This window comes from Heloderma suspectum, chromosome 2 (genome assembly GCF_057233095.1).
Source record: "Heloderma suspectum isolate Gila_16-S chromosome 2, 16-S_ref, whole genome shotgun sequence".
NCBI classification, from domain to species: domain Eukaryota; kingdom Metazoa; phylum Chordata; class Lepidosauria; order Squamata; family Helodermatidae; genus Heloderma; species Heloderma suspectum.
The window spans coordinates 268,910,888-268,924,559 of NC_139459.1; positions in this window are offsets into that span (position 1 = coordinate 268,910,888).

The window sequence follows — 13,672 nt, forward strand, 5'->3', positions numbered from 1 at the left end:
GGAGAACTATAAGTTCCCCATCCCTTGGTTATCAGGTTGTCAAAGGCTTATTGGAAAAGGTGGGATCTGAGGAGAGATTTGCAGGAAAGAAAAAGTTTTTATCCTCTGCAAGGTTTTGGAATCTCTAGACCTGCACTCCATGCCAATGCTTTGTCCTGTCTTTTCACCCTTTCAAAATGACAGTTCTTTTCATGGTCAAGTTAAACAAAAGACAGTCCTCTTAATGCACTGGATCACTTCACAGCCTGGCACAAGACAAAGACACCATATGGATAATTTATGGGAAATCAGCAATTGCATCTCTACTGCTTTGATAAATCATACCACCTCATAACCCAGTACCAGGGAGGCTTAGCATAACATATTCAAAAAGCTGTAAAATTTATGGTTTTGCCACAATAGTTTACCATACAATCACTATCCGGTGATTTCACAAGGTGAAGGCTGGCTCTGATTTTCCTTCCCCCAAGACTTGAGAAAGCTGAGCTCCTTGATGCCTAACTGGAGCCATAAATGGCACAGTCAAAATTGTTTTATAAAATGCTGATAGGCAAGGAATTCAGTCCAAGCTAATGCATAAAGTGGGCTATAAAGAATATTCACACTCTGGCGTAAAGAGGCCCAAGAAGAAGACGGCAGGGGAGATGCAGATGCAGTCGTGGGAGCGGTTTATCACTTATGAACGAAAATGGAATGTTAAAGATAGGAAACTGCTTATGAAGCTGAAGAGTTGGCAAAACAGAGTCTGGATTATATTTTATTTTCCAATCATGACTTCTCTGGGTAACTACCTCTTGTACTTCCAGCTATTATCGTCCTGGGGTACAACAGCAACCGCTGGTTGACCAATAGTGTTAAATGGTATACCAAAGTTGATAAAGAGACATTAACAGTGTTCACAGACAATTTCTCTCACCTCCCCCTTTTATTAATTTTATTATTTTTAATTAATTAATTAATTAATTAATTATATTTCCATAGTGCCCATTAGCCAAAGCATTCTTGGCTGTTTACAAGACAAAACTTAAAACCATAAAATGCAATAACACAGTAAAACATCATATAAAAAGCATAAGTTTAAAACAGAATAAAATGAAAGTAGTAACTAAGATAAAAGCCAGTAGCAGTGCAAAAATCTAAAAACGCACTAGCACAATTTTTAAAACTAAAGGACTAGAAAGCCTGAGGAATTTTTTTCAAAAAGGTCTTCATTTGGTGCCAAAAATATCCATAGTGTAGGTGCCAGGCAAGCCTTTCTGGGAAGGGTGTTCCACAGCTGGGGTGCCACAACTGAAAAGGCCCTCTCTTTAAGTAGCCACTCGCCTCACCTCATTCAGCAAGGGCACCTGGACAAGGGCCTCTGCGGAGGATGTTACATTCTAGGCAGTATATATGGAAGGAGATGATCCTTCAGGAAACCTGGCCCCACGCTGTTTAGACCTTTGTAGGTTAATGCCAGCACTTTGAATTTGGCCTGGAAATGGACTGGCAGGCTGTGCAGATCATAAAGCACTGGAGTAATATGATCATATTAGCCAGTTTCCATTAACGATCTTGCTGCTCTATTTTGGACCAGATGAAGTTTCTGGACTGTTTTCAAAGGCAGCCCCAGGTATAATGTATTACAGTAATCCAGATGAGAGGTTACCAGAGCATGGATAACTGTAGCTAGGCTATCTCTGTCCAGATAAGTATGTAGCTGGTATATCAACCTATGCTGATAAAATGTGCTCTGTGCTTTCAGTAAGCATGCTAGATCCAAGAGAACCGCTAAACTACAAACCCGATCCTTTAGGGAGAGTACTACCCCCTGCAGAACAGATTGAATGTAACTCATCCAAGCAGATTCTTAACTGGTGGTTTAATATTGCCCTCTTGTACATCACAGACGTTTGTCTACTTTTAAACAGCCCAGAACATTCCAAACATCAAACTTATATTTCTCAACATCTCTATCACCCACAACTGTATCACTTCTTCACTTTTTTTGTGACATGCTCTGTAAGGCATGCTTTCTGTTCCTGCTTTCTGTTCTTCTTGCATCTTGTTGGGTATGTTCTTGTTCTGGATTTCCTACACTGAGCAGGTGGTTAGACTAGATGGCCTACAGGACACCCTCCAACTCTAGGATTCTGATTCCAGTGAAATCCTGTGTACGTCTATTCAGAAATAAGTTCCGTTGAGTTCCATGAAGCTTACCTCCAGTAGGGATGGGTGAGATTGTCTAAAATTGTCTAAATGTTTATGCGAATTTACTGAATTCACAACTGCAGAACCAATGCGCTAACTAGAACAGAGTTGTGTGCCAAAATTTGCATTTTCTTGAATTTGGCTCTATAGTATTCCACTCAAAAAATGCATACACAAAAAAGGCACACATCAGGGGAAAAAGCACACAAAAGCCATATGCTACATTACAATGTGCACAAAAATGTACACAATAGTGAAAACACAGAGAAACACATTACTATAGGGAAAATGGCAAAAATAAGTACATTAGCAAACTGTGCACACAAAAATGCATACAATTGGGAAAAGGGCACATCAAAATGTGTATATTAGGAGAAGTGCACAGGAAAATGCATACAAATGTTCATGTGGATTAAAAAAATGATACATAGATATGGAATTTGGCTAAACCGAACTTTATATTGAAAAAATGAGAAACTGAACGGAATAGAAATTGACAGTTTTGCCCATCCCTGACTCCCTGTTTAGTGGGTATAGATTGCACCCGTACAAAACTCACATACGCACACATGCACACGTCCACATAGAAAAACAGCTGCAATTTAATATCCAACAATTACTGTGGTTGTATAATAGCTTTTTCATGCTTCTGGCTCTTGTGGCCACATGGACAATCACACATGTGAAAATGTACCAAAGCCTGTAGAGCAAAGTGACAATGGCCCAACTCCTGCTAAGCAGATTCTACAGTAGGGATAAGCAGCTAGCAACAGCAGGGCTTAATGCACCTTGGCAGGGCTTCCCATCTTTCCCCAAGCATAGAACTGATTCCAAGAATACCTTTATTACTGTGCAGCTAATACAGTTTAAGCATTTTATTGGAATAATAGTATGTAAATCTTTTAAAGGTGCAATCTTATGCATGGTTGGACAGAGAAAAGGCCTACAACTCCCAGCCTTCTGGGAATGCTGGGAGTTGTAGGCCTTTTCTCTGTCTAAACATGCATAGGATTGCACCCTACATAACTTAGATCGCACTTCTTAGAGACACCGGCTCTAAGACACCAGGCAAAGGACGCTTTAACATCAATCTTCCATCATGTGAACTGCAAAAGAAGCCTCTCCTTGATATAAATCTCAGCCACTCATATCAGTTTGAATCCATGCCATTAGTAGAATCAAGTGACGCTACTCTTTCTGCACTGTGCTACTTTAGGGTACAGTTTCAGGGTGGGGGCTGTATGTTTGACTTTTAGTCTGCCCAATAGGAAAATCACCCAACCCTTAAATTAAAAATGGTATGTTGGGGAGTGTCAGGGTTCCCCTTATGACCTAGACCCCCTGAACAAATCCTTAAGGATCTCTTGCATCCTTAAGAGTCCCACCTTCCTTCTTTTAAACTTCCCCTTCCTAATAACATGGGGTTTAGGCTGTAGATGTGGGGTGACTGACACTCCAGATACCTGGAGTTTAATACAACAGTTTACTGGTAAATCAAAGCAAGCAAATTACAACACAGCTGAGTGACACAAAAGGCATTTAAAGAAAATAAAAGTTGCAACACGCATGTTCCTTTACCCTAGCTGCACTTAGACTCCTCTAGGCTGCTTCTTCCTATCTGCTCTTCTGACTATGCTGTCACTACCCTGGTCTTTCTGACTCTCCCTTTTTGTACCCTCCTCTCCCCAAACTGAAAGTACTGTTTCAAATCTGAAGAAATGAAACCCAACCTGGGAAATGAAACTGAAACCCAACCCGGGAAATGAAACTGAAACCCAACCCGGGAAATGAAACTGAAACCCAACCCGGGAAATGAAACTGAAACCCAACCCGGGAAATGAAACCATTCCTCTCAGGACACCCCCCCCCCAACAACCCCCCCCCCCCAGGTCTCCAAGCCTGATCCTTTTCCCCTTTGCCTCTGTAGGCCTCAAACTTTCACAGGGATAAAGAGAAGTTGAACCATGCTAGTTGTCATGCAAGTTTTCTATTTACAGGGAAGCCCCCCCCCCGGTGTCCTACTTTACAGCAGACAGTCTACTGTTTGAAAGTGTCTATTTGAAGTGCTGGTTTAAAGGTAAAGGACCATCAGAAGGGAGAGCAGCAGGGGGCCTCGAAGTTGCCCATCAACAGTGAGTAGCTAAACAGCACCCTGAGCAGGAACACAGGTCACCTGGTCAGCACCTTCTCCACTATGGCGAGATGTCATGTATTTCTATTTAAATGAAAGTTATTATGTCTAAATTACCATTCATCCATCCATACAAATTAGCATATGCAAATACTATGCAAATTAGTGCCCTCTTCTGCCTTCCTTTTTGGTGATGTGTAAGTGGCCACTCTAATTGGTAGGGTTCTCCCCTTTCGGTCCCACAGTTGCTCATTCACCTTTCTCTTGCCTTGTTCTTGGGAGGCAGCCACCGAGGGGACCAAAGCCAGAATTCTGCCAAAGGCACAGATACTCTCCTCAGTGAAGGGGTAGGGGACTAAAGAGCCTCTTTTATGGCTTGTTTTTTTTCCCCTCAACACACATGCCCAATCCTCTTGGCCCTTCAGTCCTAGGTCATTTCAAAATAGGGGCCCTGTTACACACACACAGCCAATCAGCATTCCAAAGCGAGAGATAACCTGAAGTCTGACTTGGGAGCCAGCCTGTAACAGATTAATATAACCTTTGCAGATCAGGCGCAGAGGGAAGCATAACTCATACTTCCGAAGAACTAAATTTGCATTAATGACAGTGCTGTCATCTATCACAGCTTTTATAGAATCAGGAATGAAATGCCTGGCATCATGATGACAGGGAAGGCGGAAGAAGGTCAGGTGGATTGCAGCAAGCCCCTGAGGCCCCCTTCAGCAGAGGCCCAATGGTCTGCTGCAGGGATTGGGGAGAGAGGCATCACTCCCACTCAGCTGTGTCTCAGGTTGAAGCTTGCAGAATTTGATAAGATAGCAAGGAGAGACAAGAAGGACTTCTTAAATGAACAATGCAAAGAAATCGAGGAAAACAATAGAATGGGAAAGACTAGAGATCTCTTCAAGAAAATTGGAGATCTCAAGGGAACGTTTTGTGCAAAGACAGGCATGATAAAGGACAAAGAAGGCAGGGACCTAAGAGAAGCAGATGAGATTAAGAAGAGGTGGAAAGAATACACAGAAGAACTATACAGGAAAGATCTGAATGTCCCTGGTAGCCATGATAGTGCGCTCACTGAACTTGAGCCGGACATCCTAGAGAGTGAAGTCAAGTGGGCCTTAGGAAGCATTAGTAACAATAAAGCTAGCAGAGATGACAGTCTTCCAGCTGAGCTATTTAAAATCCTAAAAGATGATGCTGTTAAAGTGCTGCACTCAATATGCCAACAAATTTGGAACACTCAACAGTGGCCACAAGACTGGAAAAGGTCAGTTTACATTCCAGTTCCAAAGAAGGGCAATGCCAAAGAGTGTTCGAACTACCATACAATTGTGCTCATTTCACATGCCAGCAAGTTTATGCTCAAAATCCTACAAGCTAGGCTTCAGCAGTATGTGAACTGAGAACTACCGGAAGTACAAGCTGGGTTCCGAAGAGGCAGAGGAACTAGATATCAAATCGCCAACATTCGCAGGATCATGGAGAAAGAAAGAGAATTCCACAAAAATGTCTATTTCTGCTTCATTGACTATGCTAAAGCCTTTGATTGTGTGGATCACAACAAACTGTGGCAAATTCTGAAAGAGATGGGAGTACCAGACCACCTTACCTGTCTCCTGAGAAACCTGTACGAGGGTCAAGAAGCAACAGTAAGAACCAGACATGGAACAACCGATTGGTTCAAAATTGGGAAAGGAGTACGACAAGGCTGCATATTGTCGCCCTGCTTATTTAACTTATATGCAGAGTACATCATGAGAAATGCCGGGTTGGATGAATCACAGGTCGGAATTAAGATTGCCGGGAGAATTATCAACAACCTCAGATATGCAGACAATACCACCCTTATGGCAGAAAGTGAAGAGGATCTAAAGAGCCTCTTGTTGAGGGTGAAAGAGGAGAGTGCAAAAGCTGTTTTGAAACTCAACATTACAAAAACTAAGATCATGGCATCTGGCCCCATCACTTCCTGGCATATAGAAGGGGAAGACATGGAAGCAGTGACAGATTTTATTTTCTTGGGCTCCAAGATCACCGCAGACGGTGACTGTAGCCATGAAATTAAAAGACGCTTGCTCCTTGGGAGGAAAGCTATGGCAAACCTGGACAGCATAGTAAGAAGCAGAGACATCACCTTGCTGACAAAGGTCTGCATAATCAAAGCTATGGTTTTCCCAGTAGTAATGTATGGCTGTGAGAGCTGGACTATAAAGAAGGCTGGGTGCCGAAGAATTGATGCTTTCGAACTGTGGCACTGGAGAAGACTCTTACGAGTCCCCTGGACTGTAAGGAGGTCAAATCAGTCAGTCCTAAAGGAAATCAACCCTGAGTGCTCATTGGAAAGACAGATACTGAAGCTGAAGCTCAAATATTTTGGCCACCTAATGCGAAGAGAAAAGTCCCTGGAAAAGACCCTGATCCTGGGAAAGACTGAAGGCAAAAGGAGAAGGGGACGGCAGAGGATGAGATGGCTAGATAGCATCACCGATGCAATGAATATAGACTTGAGCACACTCCGGGAGAGATCAGAGGACAGGAAGGCCTGGCGTGCTATGGTCCATGGGGTCACGAAGAGTCGGACATGGCTTAACGACTGAACAACAACAACAACTGATTTATATGGGACAAAATAATGGTGTTGTAATGAGGCTATGGGAAGGGATCAGTGCCAGACACCCTTAGGCATCCGCCAGGACTAGGGTTGCCACTTGTGAATTGCAAAGAAGAGGATATGCATCAACAAAGAAAGAGGACAAGTGATTTGCGTAACATTACATTTCCTGAATTATATGTATAGATGCAAATTTAGAAAGAATTATTTTAATTTAAATAGAAATACAGTACATCTCACCATAGTGTGGACCATTGTGATCAGGTGACAGGTGTGCCTGCCTGCTCAGCCTGCTGTTCAGGTGCTATGGATGGAAAACTTCAAGGCCAATATCTTCCTTCGGATGGTTATCTTTAAACTAGACTTGGACACCTTCACCTTCCTCTGGCAGCCCTTCAAATAGAGGGCTGTCCTCTGTAAAAGAGGACACATGGCCATCCTAGTCAGGACCCTGGCTCCTGGGCTGTGCCCAGTGGCACTTATACCTGCTCTGGTGTCTAGGTCTGCAAGCCGCCATTTTTTAATTTTATTACATTTATATCCTGCCTTTTTCCTCCTTAAGGAACCCAAGGTGGCATACATAGTCCTCCTCCTCCATTTTATCCTCACAACAACAACCCTGTGAGGTGGGTTGGGCTGAGAGTCTTTCAATATCCCAGAATACCTCTGATGTAGTGTCACTCCAGGGCACTGTAGGAAAACGTACATGGTTACCCGCTGCTCCCACTGTCATTGCCAAGTAAACTCACCGTTGTAGGAAAGGGCCCACCAAAGGGCACTTTGTTAATGGGCCCCCCAGATCTTGATCCAGCTCTGCATGGGAAGAAAACATGCCTTTCCCCAATCTGCTGATCACAGCGTCAGGAATAGGGGATAGCCCCCCTCCATTAAAAGTGAGAGCAGAATTAGGGTAGCCATGGACAGATGACGGTCCTCTGTTTGAAGGGCTGCCAGAGGACCATCCTCTAGTTGAAGGGCTTTCCAGGCCAAGTCCAGTATATAATGGTAAGAACTGCTGCCCATCAACTGTTAGCACCTGGACATGGGCCACCTGGTCACAGTCTTCCCCACTCTGGTGAAATGTATTTCTATTGAAATTATAATGATTATTTCTAAATTTTATGCCAGTTTTATGCAAATCTGTATCTTCTTTTTTGCCGGTCTACAAGTGGCCACCCATAAGTTGCCAGAAGAAGGTCTGGCAAAAATGTACAGTCTGGATCAGGGATGCCAGGCCTTTCAATCTGGCCCTATGGATTACCATTCCCTTTTGTTGCATGGTGGGGTGACGAGGAATGTGGAGCCCTTCCCACATGCCCTTCCCTGGCAGCATGCATCAGCTCAACTTCCTCTACAAAAGCAGTGGTGCTGTTGTTGCCAGGCAGGGGGGCTCAAATCCAGGCTGAAGTCGGGCTCTCTCCTCACTTCCTTTGCTCAACCCCCAATCCGAAAGGGCAAACTCCTCTCACTCAACTACTGAGGGAAGGGAGTTGGAGATGGCCTCTCCCAGTTTTGTGTTGTCTTTGGTGACGAGCACACTCTTTTTATCAGGGCTGGTCTGTGAGGAAGCCAAAGTACAAGATGGTGCTCCTTCCCATTTCCATATACAGAAGTCAACAGGACTTGCAGTGGACTCTTATGTCAGAACTAGCAATGGGAGGTCAACTTCCACTTCACCTGAGGACAGTGGGCAGGCTGCATATCATACACAGCCCTGTCCTCCAACACCTTTCTGTCACCCCTTGCCCCTCAGTATCTGCTGCCTGAAGTGGTTGCCTCACTCTGCCTAATGATAGGGTTGGCCCTGCTGTTTATCCAAGTCATTCATATTGTTTTGTATGTCAACCCAGTGTGCAGCCGCTGTAAAAAAGGCAAACTCCATGTTAGGCATAATTAGAAAAGGGATTGAGAATAGAAGTGCCAACACCATACTGCCCCTAAAGAAATCTGTGGCACGACCACACTTGGAATACAGTGCACAGTTCTGGTCACCACACCTAAAAAAGGATATTGTATCACTGGAAAAAGTGCAGAAAAGGGCAACTAAAATGATCAAGGGGCTGGAGCATCTCTTCTATGAGGGAAGATTACATCAACTGGATTAGTTAGCTTGGAAAAAAGGTGAGTAAGGGGAGACATGATAGAAGTATACATAGTTATGCATGGTGTGGAGAATATGGACAGGGAGACATTTTTCTCCCTCTCTCATAATACTAGAACCAGGGGCTATCCTATGAAGCTGATTGGTGGGAGATTCAGGACAGATAAAAGGACGGACTTCTTCACACAGTGCATAGTTAAACTATGGAATTCACTACCACGAGACATAGTGATGGCCACCAAGTTGGATGGCTTTAAAAGGGGTTTAGACAAATTGATAGAGAAGGCTATCAGTGGCTACTAGTCCTGATGGCTATATGCTACCTCCAGTAGCAGAGACATTATGCCTATGTACACTAGTTGCTGGGGAACATGGGTGGGAGGGTGCTGTTGCACTCATGCCCTGCTTGTGGGTTCCTGATCAACAGCTGGTTGGCTAATGTGTGAACAGAATGCTGGATGATATAGACCCTTGGTCTGATCCAGCATAGCTCTTCTTATGTTTCCTGTTTTTGTATTTATGGTAGGGATGTACAAATCCCTTACCTGTTCCGGTTGGGGCATCCGCTGGGGGGGGAGGCGATCCGGTCCTCCCGCCCAGAATCCTGCCTGGCCAGCTCTGCTCCGTGGCAGCTCTGTGGAGCAGCCAGACTTCCTTCCGCGGACGGGCTGCTGCGGCCGCCATTTGCATCCTTCTAGTCTGCCATGATAGGCTACGTAAGAATTTACGTAGCCTATCACGGCATGCCCCCCCCAAAAGCGTACGCAAATGGCGGCGGCTACGGCAGCCGCCATTTGTGTTCCCTATTTTTCGCTGTTCTAGCCTACGTAAATATTTACGTAGGCAATTATGGCGAAAAAAGGGAACCGCAAATAGCATAGTGGGCGCTATTTGCGGTTCCCTTTTTTTTCGCCGTAATTGCCTAGGTAATATTTACGTAGGCTAGAAAGGTGAAAAATAGGGAATGCAAATGGCGGCTGCCGTAGCCGCTGCCGCCATTTGCATATGCCTTTTTTGGGGGGGCATGCTGTGATAGGCTACGTAAATTCTTACGTAGCCTATCACAGCTGCAAGGACGGCAATGGCGGCGGCAGGAGACCAGCTGCCACATCTGCCATTGCCACCGAATCCGCCCCATCCACCCCAGGTAAGTTCCATCCTGGGGGATTCCGCGGGTGGGGAGGGAAGGCCATTCTGCCATGGATTCCGGGGGGCCAGATTCTAAAGAATCCGGCCTCACTGGAATCCATGGCGGAATTCTCTGCCTTCCCTAATTTATGCAAGCTTCTTTGATTTAAACTATTAACAAAAACAGGATACCCATTTTTTAATGGCAAACTAAAGGTAAATGTAGAAGAAGAGGTGACTGGTTCTGGGATTAATCTTTGAGATACAGTATGCTGTTGTGATGTTATGGTTGTTGTATTTTTGTTTTGTTTTAATGTTTTTTTCCTTATCATCTTGAATGCCACTATGTGATGAAAAAACAAGATAAAGTATTTTAAATACATAAAATAAATGCCCCAAAATATTTTATCTCACTTTGACACAAACTAATAGATGGTAGGGCTGTCACCGGATTAAGTAGATTTTAGCCAATTAATGCTATGAGTGTTAATTTTTTGTGTAAAGCTATTGTTTTGAAGGAAAGAATATACTTTTACTGGATCCAGGGGTTGGATCTAGACTTAGTCATATTTAGAGTAGACCCATTGACATAAACAAGGTCTATGTTATTCATGACTAACATTAAGTCCCACTGATTTAAATGGGTCCTGCTCTAAATCTAGATGCAGCCCTTTGTTTTTACATGGCACATTGTACCAGGTACCATCTCAAAAGAGGCATTCCCTCATGTGGGAGACTGAAGGAGGAATACCTCTTTTCAGATAGCGCTTGCCATCTCTGTAGTTTTCATCAGTACTTAATGCCCCCCAATTTCATAATGGGGATGCTTTTTTAGTTGATTAAAAAGATTTCTTACTTGAAAAACTGATGAAATGAAGCCTATTCAGGTGTTCATAGAGCTGTTAAAATCATTGCATAAGGAGAAGAAGTGCTCCAGCCCAGGTCTCCTCCCTTGCCACATTTGTTGCCCTGTACTCCCAGAGGACTCGACCCTGGGGGAGCTGGGGGTGGCGACGGCCGACAGGAAGCTCTGGCATGGTCTGGTCCATGAAGTCACAAAGAGTCAGAAGCAACTGAACAAATAAGCAACAACACTCCCAGAGGGCTGCTGTCTGACGAGGAGAGCCTCCTGTATCCCTGGAGGCTCTTCATGCAAGGCAGCCTGTGGATTTTTCAGTGTTCTGGCTCTCATGGAGCACCTCCATTGATTCAGGAGGCTCTCCTCTTCAGCCTGTATCTCCATGGACTCAGGAGGCTCTCCTCTTCAGCCTGTATCTCCATGGACTCAGGAGGCTCTCCTCTTCAGCCTGTCACCCTCCTCAAGTTGAGAGTGACAAATGTGATGAGGGAGAGGGGTGGGGCTGGAGCACTCTTTTTCCTCATGTATTGATTTGCAACCCCTGTGTGAACACCTAAATACAAAGTTGATTAATTTGGAACCCCCTGTAAAATGTGTACCTACTTATTGGAAGCTAATTTATTTTTGAGAACATCATGTGGAACTTCCTTAAAGGCACAATCCTATGCAGGTTTAGACAGAAAAAAACCCTACAACTCCCAGCATTTCCCAGCCAGGACTTATTTCTGTCTAAACCTGCATAGGATTATGCCCTAAAAGTCTTAGGAAGTCTATTGGTATGCCACCTTTATTTACTTGTACAAGTCTTGTTTACTTGACCAATTATTTCAGATGGATGTCATCTTACTTGTTGTGACAAACCATCTTATCATACTGAAGATATTTATTTACAGAGATTTACAGAGACCTGAAAAGGACAGGGAAGACCCAACTGCTTTTTAGTATCAAGATGAGCCACTTCCCACATGAGCTGTGATCCAATCAAAATTAGTTGTGCCCCCCTCAACAGGTTGAAATCAATGGGACTTACAGTACTCACTGCTAACTTGTCCCATTGATTTCAATGGCACTTAAGCATTACTAACATTCTGTGGATTGAGGCCAAGGGGTTTTGTTACAGGAAGCAGGACATACTCCTGCCTCTTGTAATATAGATACAAAAATGAACTTTATCTGAATGTATCATCAATATAATTGCAGGGTTTACAAACTGAGAAAAAGTATTAATGGGACCCTTACCTAGAAAGATCATGAACCTCACTGCTACCTTTTCTTTTGGACTGATGTACTATGTGTCCAGCTGCAGCTGGATCAGCTTCAGTGTTAGGTTTCTAATGGGCAATCCAAAAGCAAGTCAACAAACAGGCAATGGTCAAAGACACAGTTTTACCAGGCAAAAAGGAGAGTTCTGAAAAGCAGCCAAGGACAAACACACATAAGCACTCAGATACAAGAAGCGGAGTCAAACAGGACTCGACAATCAGTGGCACAAAGATTCAACCACAGAGCAAAACATTGTTTCCAACAACAACAAGAGTGATACTGCAGGCTTATATTGCCAGAGCTTCCTGAGCCCCACCCAGGGTTCAGCTGCAGTTAGTTACAGACCTTGCTTCTGAGGAGTCCCTTCCTCTTGAGGAGTCCTTCTTTCTACTCAGGCACTGCTCCTTAAAGGAGCCCTACTGGGCTACCTCTTGCAGCAACAAAGCTCTCGGGGGCTAGGTGGTTGCCATCCTTTGCCTCAGAGACAGAAAATCCCTCCTCCTGTGGGGGTGGAAACATGGTCCTCTCCCCTGGGGGCCCTGGCTCCCCAGGTCTCCTGCCATGAGTGTCCTTGGTGTCTTTGGGAGCTCCACTCCTCCTCAGAAGAGGATTCCTCCAGCGGGGACATGACACTACTGTCCAATCTCAGCTCCACTAAAAGCCTAGATTTCCGGTTGGTTTTTTTTTTTTTATGACGCAGCAATCACTTCCCTCCAGGGAAGACCATCCCCCCAATTAAAAATAAACCAGGAAATTCCTTCTCCAGACAGTGAGCATGTCAATCATTGCTTCATTCATTGGGTAAAAACAATGCAAGGCAGGAGCTTGCTAGATTTTCACAAAATGAAGGGACAAAATAGTGGCTGCACATTTGGTCTCATATCTTGGTTCTACAAGAGCTAGAAACCCAATGGAAGCTGGGAATCTGTGAATTATGCGCCCCCTTCCCCTACCAGACACCCATGCCTACTTTGCTTGCTCAGGCTTTCAGATTCTACAAGACTAGCTTTCTCCCCTAGTGCTGCTGCTGATACACTGACTCTTCACGTAACACAGTTCTTTAATGGAATTAGAGCTAATCACTACATTAGGGATTCATATTCTTCATACCCTTGCTGAATTTTATCCAAAGAGGAAGTATACACTCACAGTCCAAAACAGCATGCATGCCCCTATCTTCATGTAACAAGTTGGAGTGCCAGAGGCTGTTTGTGGTATTGTTGCTGAGCCTATAATGCTGATTTCATCTGCTTACACAGAAGCTGCCTTGCTGGTATCAAACTCTGCTTTGCTTCATGAAGCTGTCCAGGCTTCCTTGAGGAATGAATGAATGAATGAATGAATGAATATATATATATGCCATGTTCTATTCAGAAATGGGAG